Raw genomic sequence first — 12,514 nt, forward strand, 5'->3', positions numbered from 1 at the left:
TGTAATTACCGCAATTCTGACACTAAATTAATCTAACCCAATAAACAGGAACCTTCCATTGTCCTGATTATATCTTCAGTAAGAGATAAGTTTCAAAACAAATAAGGAAAACATGAGAACTTTTTTTTTTTGCCAAAAGTTTCAATAATAGTCTAAAATAATCTCATTTTTGTGTTCCTAATTCTGACTATTTGGGGAATGTAAAGAGAAAGATAAAAAGGAAAGAAATCCTTCATTTGTAGAAATTTACAACATTGTAAACTAAATAACAAATTATTTGAAATAAAAGGAAATCTAGTTACCAGGCATTCCCAAATCATGGTAAAAATGCTTTTATAAATGCTAAAAAATCCAGTGGGTTTGAGTTACAAGAATTTTTCATACAAACAACATATGTCTTCATCATTTTTTCTTGTCATCCTGAAGAGTAACATATTTAATATTTTCATGTTTAGGGAAGAAGGTGATTTCTCCATTATGTATATACATAAGAAAATAAACAGAATAGAAGCCAATTCGCAGAGTTAATCTTCAGTGAAAATCAAAAATAGAGAGGGAAAATGTTTTCCCATTTTAAAATATGACACGATGCTTTAAAACCGTTTATTATTAACTCTCCACCTAAAAAGAAATTTGTTTAAATTGGGAAGGACATAATTTAAGAATGAGTTCAATTTATTTTATCTCACCATTTTGTTGCAGAACTTAATTATTTAGTTAAATTAAAAGCCAATTGAATCCAGCAAAATTAAACATAATTCTGAATTTTAAATCAATGGATATTCAATAAATTACCAGACTTTCAGGGTTTTGTTATAAAAACCCTAAACTTAGTAGAGAATTTGACATGCAAGATCTAAGGGAAATATGTGGTAAACATCAAAGACTAATTTCAAGGAATTCAGTAATGACAAACTTTATTTTTTATAAATAGAAATGAAAACCTTATATCTAATTAGGATTGCCATTAGTAATTTGATTATTAAAAATAAATTAAATAAAAATTTAAAAAACTGGAGTAGAGTTAAGTATGATGGGATTCCAAAAAGGAAAACTATGTAGGAAAAGGTAAAAAAAAAAAAAAAAAAGTAATTATGTTATATAAAAGGCACAAGAGGAAGAACTAACAAAGAAGAATTAGATGGAAAAGGAAAGTTGATAATTCTGGAACCATAATGTCACCAGAAATGGATTAAAGAGGGAACAATACATATATATCTAGGTGGATATAAAAGTCTTCTAAATTCAAAAAGAAATAAGAGAATAAGAGGATAGTCAGGGAAGAGAGTATAAGGGAGGGATTTTTAGAGAACTCTGCTCACATCTGGGTTCAGAAGAAAACAGCACATATATTTGGAAAGGGAATAAAAATCTTCTAAAAGTATAAAGAAATAAAGAGAATGAAGGAATTGAAAAACAGGAGTATTGAAAGGTGTGTAGATTTACAAGAATGGAATAAAGAGGGGACACAACATATATCTGTGTAGAAGACTATAAAAATTTTCTAGATTCAGATAGAAACAAGAGGGCAAGAGGAAAAGGGAGAGATCTCTGAAGAGTGGGGAGATTAAAAAGAGCAAGATAGTAGGCAAAAATAAATCAGAGAAATCAGGAGAGATAGGAAACAAGATACACACAAACAAAATAAAGATCAGGAATATAATTTGTTTAAAAAAAAAGGTAAGGGAAGTGATCATGATCTCAGACAAAGTTAAGATGAAAATAGATTTAATCAAGAGAAAAATAGGGAAATGTCAGCCACATTAATGAGTATTGTTTTAGACTATTTAAAATAACTAAAGAGTATAAAGCTAGAAATTGCTGTGGTATAGGAAATGGTGTCTGGTGTTTTTAGAAAATATATAAAGACTTGCACTTAACAAAGCAAGAAGTTATTCACCTTCAGAGAAACAGAGGACAAACAAGCATCTTACATAGATGTATCTGAATGCATATGCATATGATTTTAGATATGTATATATGCACATATTTATGCTTATGTATATACATGTATGTGTGTATATATACATGTATGTATATAGATATGTGTATATATACATAATTAAGTACATGTGTTTTTTGTTTACATAAAAACAGAACAAAAGAAAATTTATAAGGAAGCAAAGAAAAGATGAACAGCTCTGAGTCATTGTAGTATTTATTATATAACTTTCTTGATATGAAAATTTATTGTATTATATTTTGAATCCTTTATTATGTTCTCCTGTGCACATAGCAATCCTTTTTTTCTTTTCCTGTTTTGTATTTAAGTTTAAAACAAAAAGGAAAAAAGTTTAAAATAATTTTTTTAAAACAGGGAAAAAATAAAGCAAGATTTTTTTTTTTACTATTTGGACAATTCCAATATTTGATCTTCCATCTATAAGTAAAACAACTTATTGGAAAATACACTTAAAATCTGGCATTAAAGTGAAAAATTTATAGATTGCAAGAATAAAAATAATAAGTGTAATCTCTTAAATTAAGTCATTTAAATCAGTGGAGATGACTAATATACTGAATACTTTAAAATTTAAAAATTTAATTTATCCTGGGTTTAGATAAATTAATTGGAAAAATATTAACAGCATTGTTGATCTGTGTATTGAAAATGGTGGTGCTTTTGAAAAACTTTATAACTATAATTAGACAATAATTATTCTATGCTGATGGTGAAATTCAGCTACTATAGAAAAGTCTAAATTGATAGACAAAGGAAATGTGGTTTTTGACAGGCAGAAATGCATTCAACTGGATTGATACCATTATGATGTAAACGGAGATTTTTTTTGGGGGGAGGGGAAATGATGTAAATTGTATCCCTTTTAACCTTTGGGAGACCTCTGATGTAAGCTTCCCCTTTGAGAGAAAGGGTGTTTCTGAGTCTCAAACCCTGGGAGAGGCACACCTTTTCAAACAATACTCTTCCCAAAATAAGTAATGTCATTTAATTGGAGATTTTGGCCAGGGGCATAATCACCACCCTTTATTGAATTGGAGATAAGTCCCTGGAACTGCTCCCAGCTGGGGTGGAGGGGCAGGACTGGGGCCTGGGCAAGCCTCGATAAAGTCTCAGAAGGCTAATAAAAGACCACTTTGAACGCTGAAACTTTGCTATTTGCTTTTCTGGACTTAGCTCATTTATGAAGATATTTTCTTCTCAGTGTCAATCTACCTTTGAAAATTCCTAAGCAGGAGCTATTTGCCGTTCTGGATTTAGCCCTACTGATGAATATATTTTTTTCTCAGTGTCAATCCATTTTTGCAGAAGTCCTAACAGGATTTTGTCCACTGATGAAGATATTTTCTAACCCACCTTTGCTAATTCCTAATCAGGAAATCTGGACTTATCCCACTAAGAAAGCTGTCTTCAGGGTTTTTCTAGGTTATGAGTGAAATATTACATATTTTCTTTTTGTATGAAATTCCAGAATGGGATTATTTCCTTAATTTCTAAAGCTTAATTTTTACAAGATATTTAAAATAGAAAAGAAAGGTGGTAAGTGGATTTGGGAAGACATTGTGTGGTACAAATTTTAGATAAATGTTTTAATTTATTGTTACCATATTAGGACATGAAAAACAACTGTACACTGCTCTAAATTCTAAGTAGTAGAACTTACTATATGAAGTATAACTATAATTTAATTTTTTTCCTGAATTTTGAATTTTGGGACAAGTGTTTGATTATTATTAATCCAGTACTCCACAATTATTTTTATTTTAAATATACATTTAATAGCTTATTTTTCTCTAACTAAATATGATAATGCCTAACATTCATTTTAAAAAATTTTAAGTTCCAAATTCTATTCTTCCCTGTCTTTTCCTTTCCTTGACATGGTCAGCAATTTGATATAGATTATACATATGCAATCATGCAAATTTCCATGTAAGATATGTGGTAAAAGAAAACAAATGAAAATCCAAGAAAAATAAAGCAAGTTTTAAAAATATGCTTTGATCTGCATTCAGATTCCATCAGTTCTTTCTCTGGAGATAGATCACATTTTTCAGAATCATCTTGACTCATTGTAATCCTGAGAAAAGCTAAGTCACTTACCGTTAATCATTGTACATTATTGTCATTGTGTACAATGTGCTCCTAGTTCACTTTGCATCATTTCATGTAAGTTTTTCCAAAGGTGTTTATGAGAATTCTCCTTGTCATTTCAAATAGCTCAATACTATTTCCTCACAATCAGTTATGTTTAGTCATTCCCTAAATAATAGGTACCTTTTCAATTTCTAATTGTGTATTATCACAAAAAGAGTTGCTATAAAACATTTTTGTACATATAGGTCCTTTTTCTTTTTTATTAAGTATCTTTAAGATACAAACTAAGTAGAACTATTGCTGAGTCAAAGTAATGCATAGTTTTATAGTCCTTTGGACATAGTTCCAAATTGCTTTCCAGAATGCCTGGACCAATTCACATCTCTACCAAGAGTGCTTTGATGTTGTTTCAATTTTCCTATATTCCCTTCAACATTTATTATTTTAATTTTATGTCATATTAAACAACTTGAGAGGCATGTAGTGGAATCTCAGAATTGTTTTAATTTGCATTTCTCAAATCAATAATGAGTTAGAGTAGTTCTTCATATGATTATAGAGAGTTTTAATTTTTCTATCTGAAAACTGCCTATTTCCTTTGATCTTTTATCAATTGGGAATGACTTGTTCTCTTACAGATTTAAATGAGTTCTCTTTATAAGAAATGAAATCTTGGAGCAGATAGGTGGTACAGTGGATAGAACACCAGTCCTGAAGTCAGGAGGACCTGAGTTCAAATCTGACCTCAGATATTTAACACTTCCTAGCTCTATTGTATGACCCTGGGCAAGTCACTTAACCTTCAGCAAAAAAAAAAAAAAAAAAAAATGAAGTCTCTATAGAGATTCTAATTGTAAAAATTGTTTCCTAGCTTTCTGCTTTTCTTCCTTTCCTTTTCCTTTTTGGTTTCATTGGTTTTGTTTGTGCAAAATTCAACATAATCAAAATTGTTCATTTTATATTTAGTAATGCTATCTCTTGCTTAGTCATAAATTCTTGCTGTCTTCTTAGATCTGACAGGTAAACTATTCCTTGCTATTCTAATTTGCTTATGGTATCACCATTTATGTTCAAATTATGTACTCATTTTGATCTTATCTTGGTAATTCAGTGAAAGATAGTGGTCTATATCTAATTTCTGCCATCCTGTTTCCATTTTTTCCATCAATGTTTTGTCAAATAATGAGTATTTGTCCCCAAAGTCCCCACAGAGATCTCCCTGAATTGTTAAAGCATTAGATACCATGATCAGATACTACTGAATCTTGTGTCTAATCTATTCTTCACTGATCCACCACTCTATTTCTTAGCTACTAGATAGTTCTGATGATCATTACTTTATAATATAGTTTGAGATCTGGTACTGCTTGACCACCTTCCTTCACGTTTTTAATTGATACTTATTGTTCTTCCAGATGAATTTTGTTAGCATTTTTTTCTAGCTCTATAAAATACTTTTTTGGTAGTTTGATTGATATGGCACTGAATAAGTAAGTTAATTTATGTAGAACTGTTATCTTTATTATGCTGATTTTGTAAGAAATAGTTAAAAAGTTTCAAAATTAGGTTTCCACAAAATGTTGCAGTTTCAAAGTAACAAGCATTACTAATCAATCAACTTTCAGATAAAGAAACTAGACTAACCACAAAATACTGAGAAAGGGGGATAGGTTAGAAACTGACTAGAAACCTGCCAAGGGCCAATGACTGGGAGAAGGCTTTTCTTCATTACACCTGCTTAATAGGCATATTATCTGACACACTGCCAATGGTGGAGATAGTCCCTATTTTTGAATATGGGATGTATGATCAGGGAGGGGAGCAACATGTAAGGGTGGATGAGAAAGACTGTAAACCAAAAGAGCTGTGACCAACCAAAACTGAAGAGAGAAGTAGGACAAATCTTAAGATAAAAAAAGTTGTTCGTTCTTTATCAGTGTGTGAACTCATATAGGGTTTCCACCTGCTTCTGCAGGGGCATATTAAAAGTTTAAACTGCTTTACACCCAAAGATTGTTCATTTACTGCACCCTTTTGGGGGTTCAGAATTTTATTTATAAAAGTTTGGTCTACCCATCAGCAATTAAGATTTTTCCAATTGTTTAAATCTAGCTTTATTTCTATGAAAAGTGTTTTGCAATTGTGTTCATATAGTTCCTGGGTTTATCTTGGCAGGTAAACTCCCAAGTTTTTTATACTATTTACAATTATTTTAAATAGAATTTCTTTCTTCTGCTGCTGTTTTTTGTGGTATCATATAGAAATGCTGATGAATTATATAGGTTTATTTTATTTGGTGCAGCTTTGCTAAAGTTGTTAATTATTTCAACTAGTTTTTTTTATTTAATTCTCTAGGATTCTCCAAGTGTACCACTATATCATCTGCAGCGGGATAGCTTTGTTTCCTCATTGTCTATTCTAGTTCTTTTAATTTCTTTTTCTTCTATTATTGCTACAGATAAAATTTCTAGTACAATAATGAATAATAGTGATGGTAATGGGCATCCTTGCTTCACTCCTGATCTTACTGGGAAGGGTTTTAGCTTACCCCATTACAGATAATGCTTGCTGATATAATACCAGAGAAACTGAGGGGAGAAGAAATTATTTTTAATCTTTAATGTGGAGAGTTTAAGCTAACTGACCAAAATGGGAATACACTTTCAAAGCAAAGTTTCAGAGAAACTGAGGCACAGAGTTTATGTAGAGTTTGCAAGAAGAATACAGAAGCCAAGAATTCAATTAGCTTTTGCAGCTATTGTTATCTTTACTTCAAAGAAAGGGCAGTGAGGAGTTAACTCAGTATTTACAGCTTGAAAACTGTGGTTTAGGCCCTGTCAGACAGAGTAGTGGGACAATTCTTGGATAGATAGGTGCTATAACAAGGGCATAACTGCAGGACATGAAATGGTCCTTTACAATAATTCTATCCCCAAGGTAGTTTTTGGACAGGGATCAAGTTAAAGAAGCAAGCACCTGGAGACATTCTTTTGTATCCTTCATTGTGTGCAATGGTATGTGAAGGGGAGTTGGAGTCTCAAGGTTTAAGTTTTCTTTTTAAATTCAATTTTCCCAAGTCTAATTGCACAAATGAAAAAGGGGAGGAGAGGTATATGGCCAGTTGTCTAGGACCCAACCATGATGGTGTTATTAAGATATTATTCATCATTTTAAGGAAAACTTTTGCTCTCTAGAGTTTTTAATAGGAATGGGTACTGTATTTTGTCAAAAATTATTCAGCATCTTTTGAGATAATAATTAGGATTTTATTGATTTTTATTTAAATAAAACCAGCTCTTAAGTTTTCTTTTGTTAGTTCAATTGTTTTTTTTCAACTTTATTAATCTCTCCTTTGATTTTCAAAATTTCCAATTTAGTGTTTAATTGGAAAGTTTTGATTTGTTCTTTTTCTAAGTTTTTTTTTTTTTTTTTTTTTTTTTTTTTTTTTTTTTTTTAGTACTCATCTGCTGTTTCTGTTTTATTGATGTAAGCATTTAGGGGTATAAAGTTTCCTCTAAGAATTCCTTTCACTGCTTGCCATAAATTGTGCATATTGTGATTGTCTCTTTTATGAAATTATTGATTGTTTCTATAATTTATTTTTTGATCCACTCATTCTTTAGACTTAGATTATTTAATTCCCAATGAATTTTTAATCTATACTTTAATGGCCCTTTATTGAATGTAATTTTTTCTGCATTATGACCTGAAAAAGATGCATTTATTTTTCTAATTTTCTGCACTGGGTGGTAAAAAATTTATACTGAACATGTATTAGGGCATAAAAGTTTCCAGGTCAGTTATTTTTCCAATCAGATATTACAAATTTTCTTCAATTTTTTCATTCTTTTGATTTTTTTTTTGATTAATGATTGATATCTCATGAAATCATTAACTTTAACTTGGTTAATTCTAATCTTTAAAAAGTTTTCTTCAGTTAGATCTTATACCTCCTTTTCCATTTGACCAACTCTACTTTTGAAGCAGTTATTTTCTTCAGTGGAATTGTGTACTTCTTTTTATATTTCACCAATTTTATTTTTTAAGGAGTTATTTTCATAAGTGAATTTTTGTATATTTTCCCATTTTTTGGTGTTTCCTTTCCCAATATCTTAACTTTCCCCCCCCCATTTTCTCATTTCTCTTCCAATTTTTCTTCTTCCTCAATTATTTGGTTTTAAAAATTCTTTTTGAGTTCTTAGAGGACACTGTTATCTTCTGAGTTTATGTTTTGATCCTCCCTGTAGCCTAGTAGCTTTTTGTGATAGGATTATTATTGTTTTTGTTCCCTATGCCTGTTTCTGGTTTCTTGGGGAAGGGGCAGTGAGTGCTAGAGTGGCCTGTACTGCACTCTTATTGAGGTGCTACAAAGATTTGCTGCTCATCTTCTTGGGCTGGAAAATTGTTTCACTGTATTTTTGTGCTTTTTGTTGCTCTCGAATTTGTTTAGAATCATTACTTAAAGGTATCTGGAGTGCTTTGGGAGAAAGCTTAGGTGAGTCCCTGTCATTATTCTACCATTCTACTACTACACCTCACAAAACTGTTTTTACATAAAAGGCACACAAGGAAGAGCTTATGCAATGAAAGAGAGAGTGCAGGAATTGGCAGGCAATGCTTGAACCTCACTGTAAGCATATTTATAGCACTGAGAGATCAAATGGTCATAAAGTCAGTATTTATCAGAAGTGAGATTTGAACTAAGATTTTCCTGATTTAGGGTTATCTCTATCCACTATACCACGCTGTTTCTCATTATGTTTTAGATATCACTACATTGTCTTTCCAAACTTCCCTATTACTACTGAGGACATTACCCTACTCCCAGTGACTCAGATTTGCACATCAGTGTTAGTTTGCCTTTACCCACATCCACATATCCAATCAATTTCCAACCACAAACCTCACAAACCGTCCCTTTCTTTCTATTCACTCAGCCACTACCCTATTTCTGTCTCCTCTCAATCAACAATAGCCTCCTAAATGATCTTCCCGCCAAAATTGTCCTAATTTCAATTCAAGCTCCACAGAGATTTTCCTGAATTACTAGCCTAACCATAATAACTTCCCTACTCATTAAACTCCATTGGCTCTCAGAAGATTTTAGGATCAAGTATTCTTTCATCTTTATCCCATCTTTTTCTAATTTCTATTTTTGTGTAAGCTTTATAGTATGCACAGTTATTAATATAGAACATATATGATTTATAAATAACTAAACATACATACTATTAGCATAGTCATATATGATTTGTAAATAACTAAATATATATAATGTGTTGAGTGCTCAAAAATGTCCTACTGATGATGGAATACACTATCAAAAATTTTTGAGATTACTGTCTTAAATCATGATTTCATTTGTACTTCATGTATATTTATCAAATAATTTCTTTTTGTTATTACAATTCACATTCCCCTGTTGTCTTATGGGGAATATACAAGAGTATATATGTATATATAAAACATGCAATATATGAATGTGTATAATATATAATATATATGTGTATTACATATTGACATTATATTAATACTGACATTATAATGTATTATATAAATTGATTAATATATATTGATATATTGATATTGAATATATATAATACATTGATCAATATATATTAATCTTATCTATCTATATATGATATCAACAACATATGATATCTATACACACCCACAAGCTTCTCCCCAGTACAATGATCTGCACATGTCAATATTTTAGGGACCCTACACAAATATAAACTTGTTTTAGAGCAGTAAAGTTTCCCTTTCAACTCTGGATCCCATGATCTGGTGACTTTGTAGATGGTCTCTTTGAACATTTGGGGCTAAAACAACTTCATCACACGGCATTAAACTAGAGCTGTACTCTAAGCTCTGCAGGGGAGCAGCCTTTGAAAACACAGAGGTGAGTCACCTTCAGCGCTTCCAAAAGAATCTAACGCTACATTGTAACAAGGTACCATTACTCATAATAAAATTTAACGGCTAGCATTTGTAAAGCATTTAAAGGTCTGCAAAGCGTCTCACAAATATTACCTCATTTTAGCTTCACAACAACCCTAGGAAGTAGGTGCTATTATCATGCCCATTTTACAGATGTGGAAACCGAAGTAGGCGGCGGGAAAATTACTTACTAGGGGTCACACAGCTGGTATCCTAGAAGAACGACATTTTCCATCCGCCCAACCCAGTGTTATGTTAGTGCTTCTCTCCACCCCTTTTTCCCTACGCCAGCTGGTCCCCTCAGCTCCACCTTCCTACGGCTTTCTGACCTCTGCTTCATTACCCGGCACTGGCGGGTGTAGGGGCCCAGTCCTGCGCCCCCTGTCGGTCCGGCACTCAGGTGGATGCACCTCACCTATCACAGGTGGCCCTTCCCTCGTCCCCCCAGATCCGCTTGTGCCTCTGGGCTTAGACCTGCTGAGGTGGAGGCTGCGAGCTCCTCACAACCGCTGCATCGCCTAAACAGAGAAGAAAGCCCGAGATACCTCGAGAATTTAGCTTCTGCACTGGTCGCGCCTCGACACCTAGTCACTGCAGCCCTGCGCCCGAGCACGCGGCCCTTCCCTCTGCCAGTCAGTTCACCTCCTTCCCTTGCCCCTCCCCGGTGGTTATATGCAAACGCCAACGGACTCTGGGCATGGGGGGAGGGGCGGGGCACAGTTCTTTGAGAGAGGAACTGGCTCACCAAGTGTGCATTTCTGTAATAATAAAAAACCCCAAATCGATAAATAACGTTTATGTAAGTGCTTACTATATGCCAGGCACTATGTGTACACAAATATTATCTCATCTGATTCTCACAACAGCCTTTAGGAGGGAGGTGCTATTATTATCCTCATTTTACAATGGAGGAAACTGAGGCGAATGGTGGCGAAGGCATTTGGATAGGGTCCTAATTTGAGCTTTTAACTCTTCCTGACTCCAGGATCCGAACTCTTATCCACTTTACAATTCAGCTGCTTCTATTATGCTTAATAACTCTGATTTACACATACATAATTATATCTTGTCTTTCCCATTAGATTATGTCAGGGACAGATTTTTGTCCAATCCTTGTGTGGGGGAAAAGGGTGAAGAATTTACAGATCCTAAAGTAGATCAAGCCTATAGGCCTCAGTTTGAGCTTCTCCAGAGTCACGTGATTCTAGATAAGGCCTGGACTTCATCCCATTGTCCAAGGTGGCTGAAGGTGTATATCACTTTGTCTACTACATTTTACTGACCAACTAGGGGAACAGTAGACTCAAGTGACCAATCACAGCATATAGAGGGCGGGATTTGGGAGGTTCTTTGTCTGAAATGTATAAAAGCTGTAAGATTTTCAAGGCTCTGGCCCTGTCCTGCTGTGAATTTGGCTCACAGACCAGGGTGGGGTTCACTTCTTGAGATTCTAATAAGTAATTCTTCTTTCTATGAGTGATCTCTGAGTATTCAATTTGGGTAGGTCTTCTTGTTCCAAACACTTGGCTCGTAGCTGATACATGGTGTTGTCTGGTGAGGGTGGTTGTTTTCAGATGTGTCCGATTCATCAAGACTCCATTTGATGGTTTTTTTCCTGGAGTGATATTGGAGTAGTTTGCCATTTCCTTCTAAAGCTTATTTTATAGATGAGCAAACTGAGGCAACTTCATAATTTGCCCAGGATCACAGAATTAGCTGCATTTAAACTCATGTTGAGAAGTCCTTCTGATTCCAAGTCCAGTGCTCTACCCACTGCCACCATCTAGCTGCCCTACCTGACAACATAGTAAGCCCCTAATAAATGTTGTCTTGAGTTTCTGAGTCGATTTACTTTCCCTCTCTAGACCTTCAGTTTTATACCATAAAAGAATGAGATTTGATTGGGATCCTGGATGGCATAGTCCACATGAAGTCCTTCTAGGAATAATGTTTTTAAATGCATAAAATAAAATACATAGGATTACAAAGGAAATCAATTGCATTGAATTACAACTATCAAACTATTTTTAAATTAACAGGTTCACAGTCTGAAATTGGATGATCCCTAAGGCATCTTTTGGGGTCAACTAGGTGATATAGCAGATCTGGAGTCAGGAAGAAAGACTCTTTTTCTTAATTCAAAACTGACCTCAGATGCCTAGTAAACACAGCTGTTTGATTTATGGCAAGTCACTTAACCTCTGCATGCCTCCAGTTCTTCAACTATAAAATAGAGAGCATATTAGCACTTATCTCTCAAAGTTGTTGTGAAGATTAAATAGGATAATACTGCAAAACTCTAAGTACAATGTCTGACATTTACAAATGTTTTCTTCATTCTGCTTCAAAGTGTCTGTCACACATTCTGGACATTTTATACTGATTTCTAGCTATAATCATTTTCATCATAGCTTGAAGAAGCCTACAGAAAGAAACAAGAGTTCTGCAGAAATTTGAGGATAACTTTAAGCAGAGAACATTAAATGGCTTTAGGTAGTGGATTATTTTATAAGC

General features: G+C 33.4%; 1 protein-coding gene across 6 annotated transcripts in view; it reads right to left on the bottom strand.

Moving 5' to 3' along the window:
- Positions 1-10,686, bottom strand: part of LOC141551315 (phospholipid-transporting ATPase ABCA3-like) — a 230,654-nt gene extending 219,968 nt beyond the window's left edge. Inside the window, exon 1 of one of the 6 annotated variants that reach the window (XM_074282818.1) lies at positions 10,546-10,686. The gene's annotated coding sequence lies outside the window, so the exon portion shown is untranslated. Of the gene's footprint in view, positions 1-10,415 lie in introns of all 6 variants that reach the window. The other 5 variants (XM_074282817.1, XM_074282822.1, XM_074282819.1 and 2 more) reach the window with 5 other exon arrangements.
- Between the last annotated feature and the right edge of the window lie 1,828 nt (positions 10,687-12,514).

The sequence above is a fragment of the Sminthopsis crassicaudata genome, chromosome 1 (genome assembly GCF_048593235.1).
Source record: "Sminthopsis crassicaudata isolate SCR6 chromosome 1, ASM4859323v1, whole genome shotgun sequence".
NCBI lineage: Eukaryota > Metazoa > Chordata > Mammalia > Dasyuromorphia > Dasyuridae > Sminthopsis > Sminthopsis crassicaudata.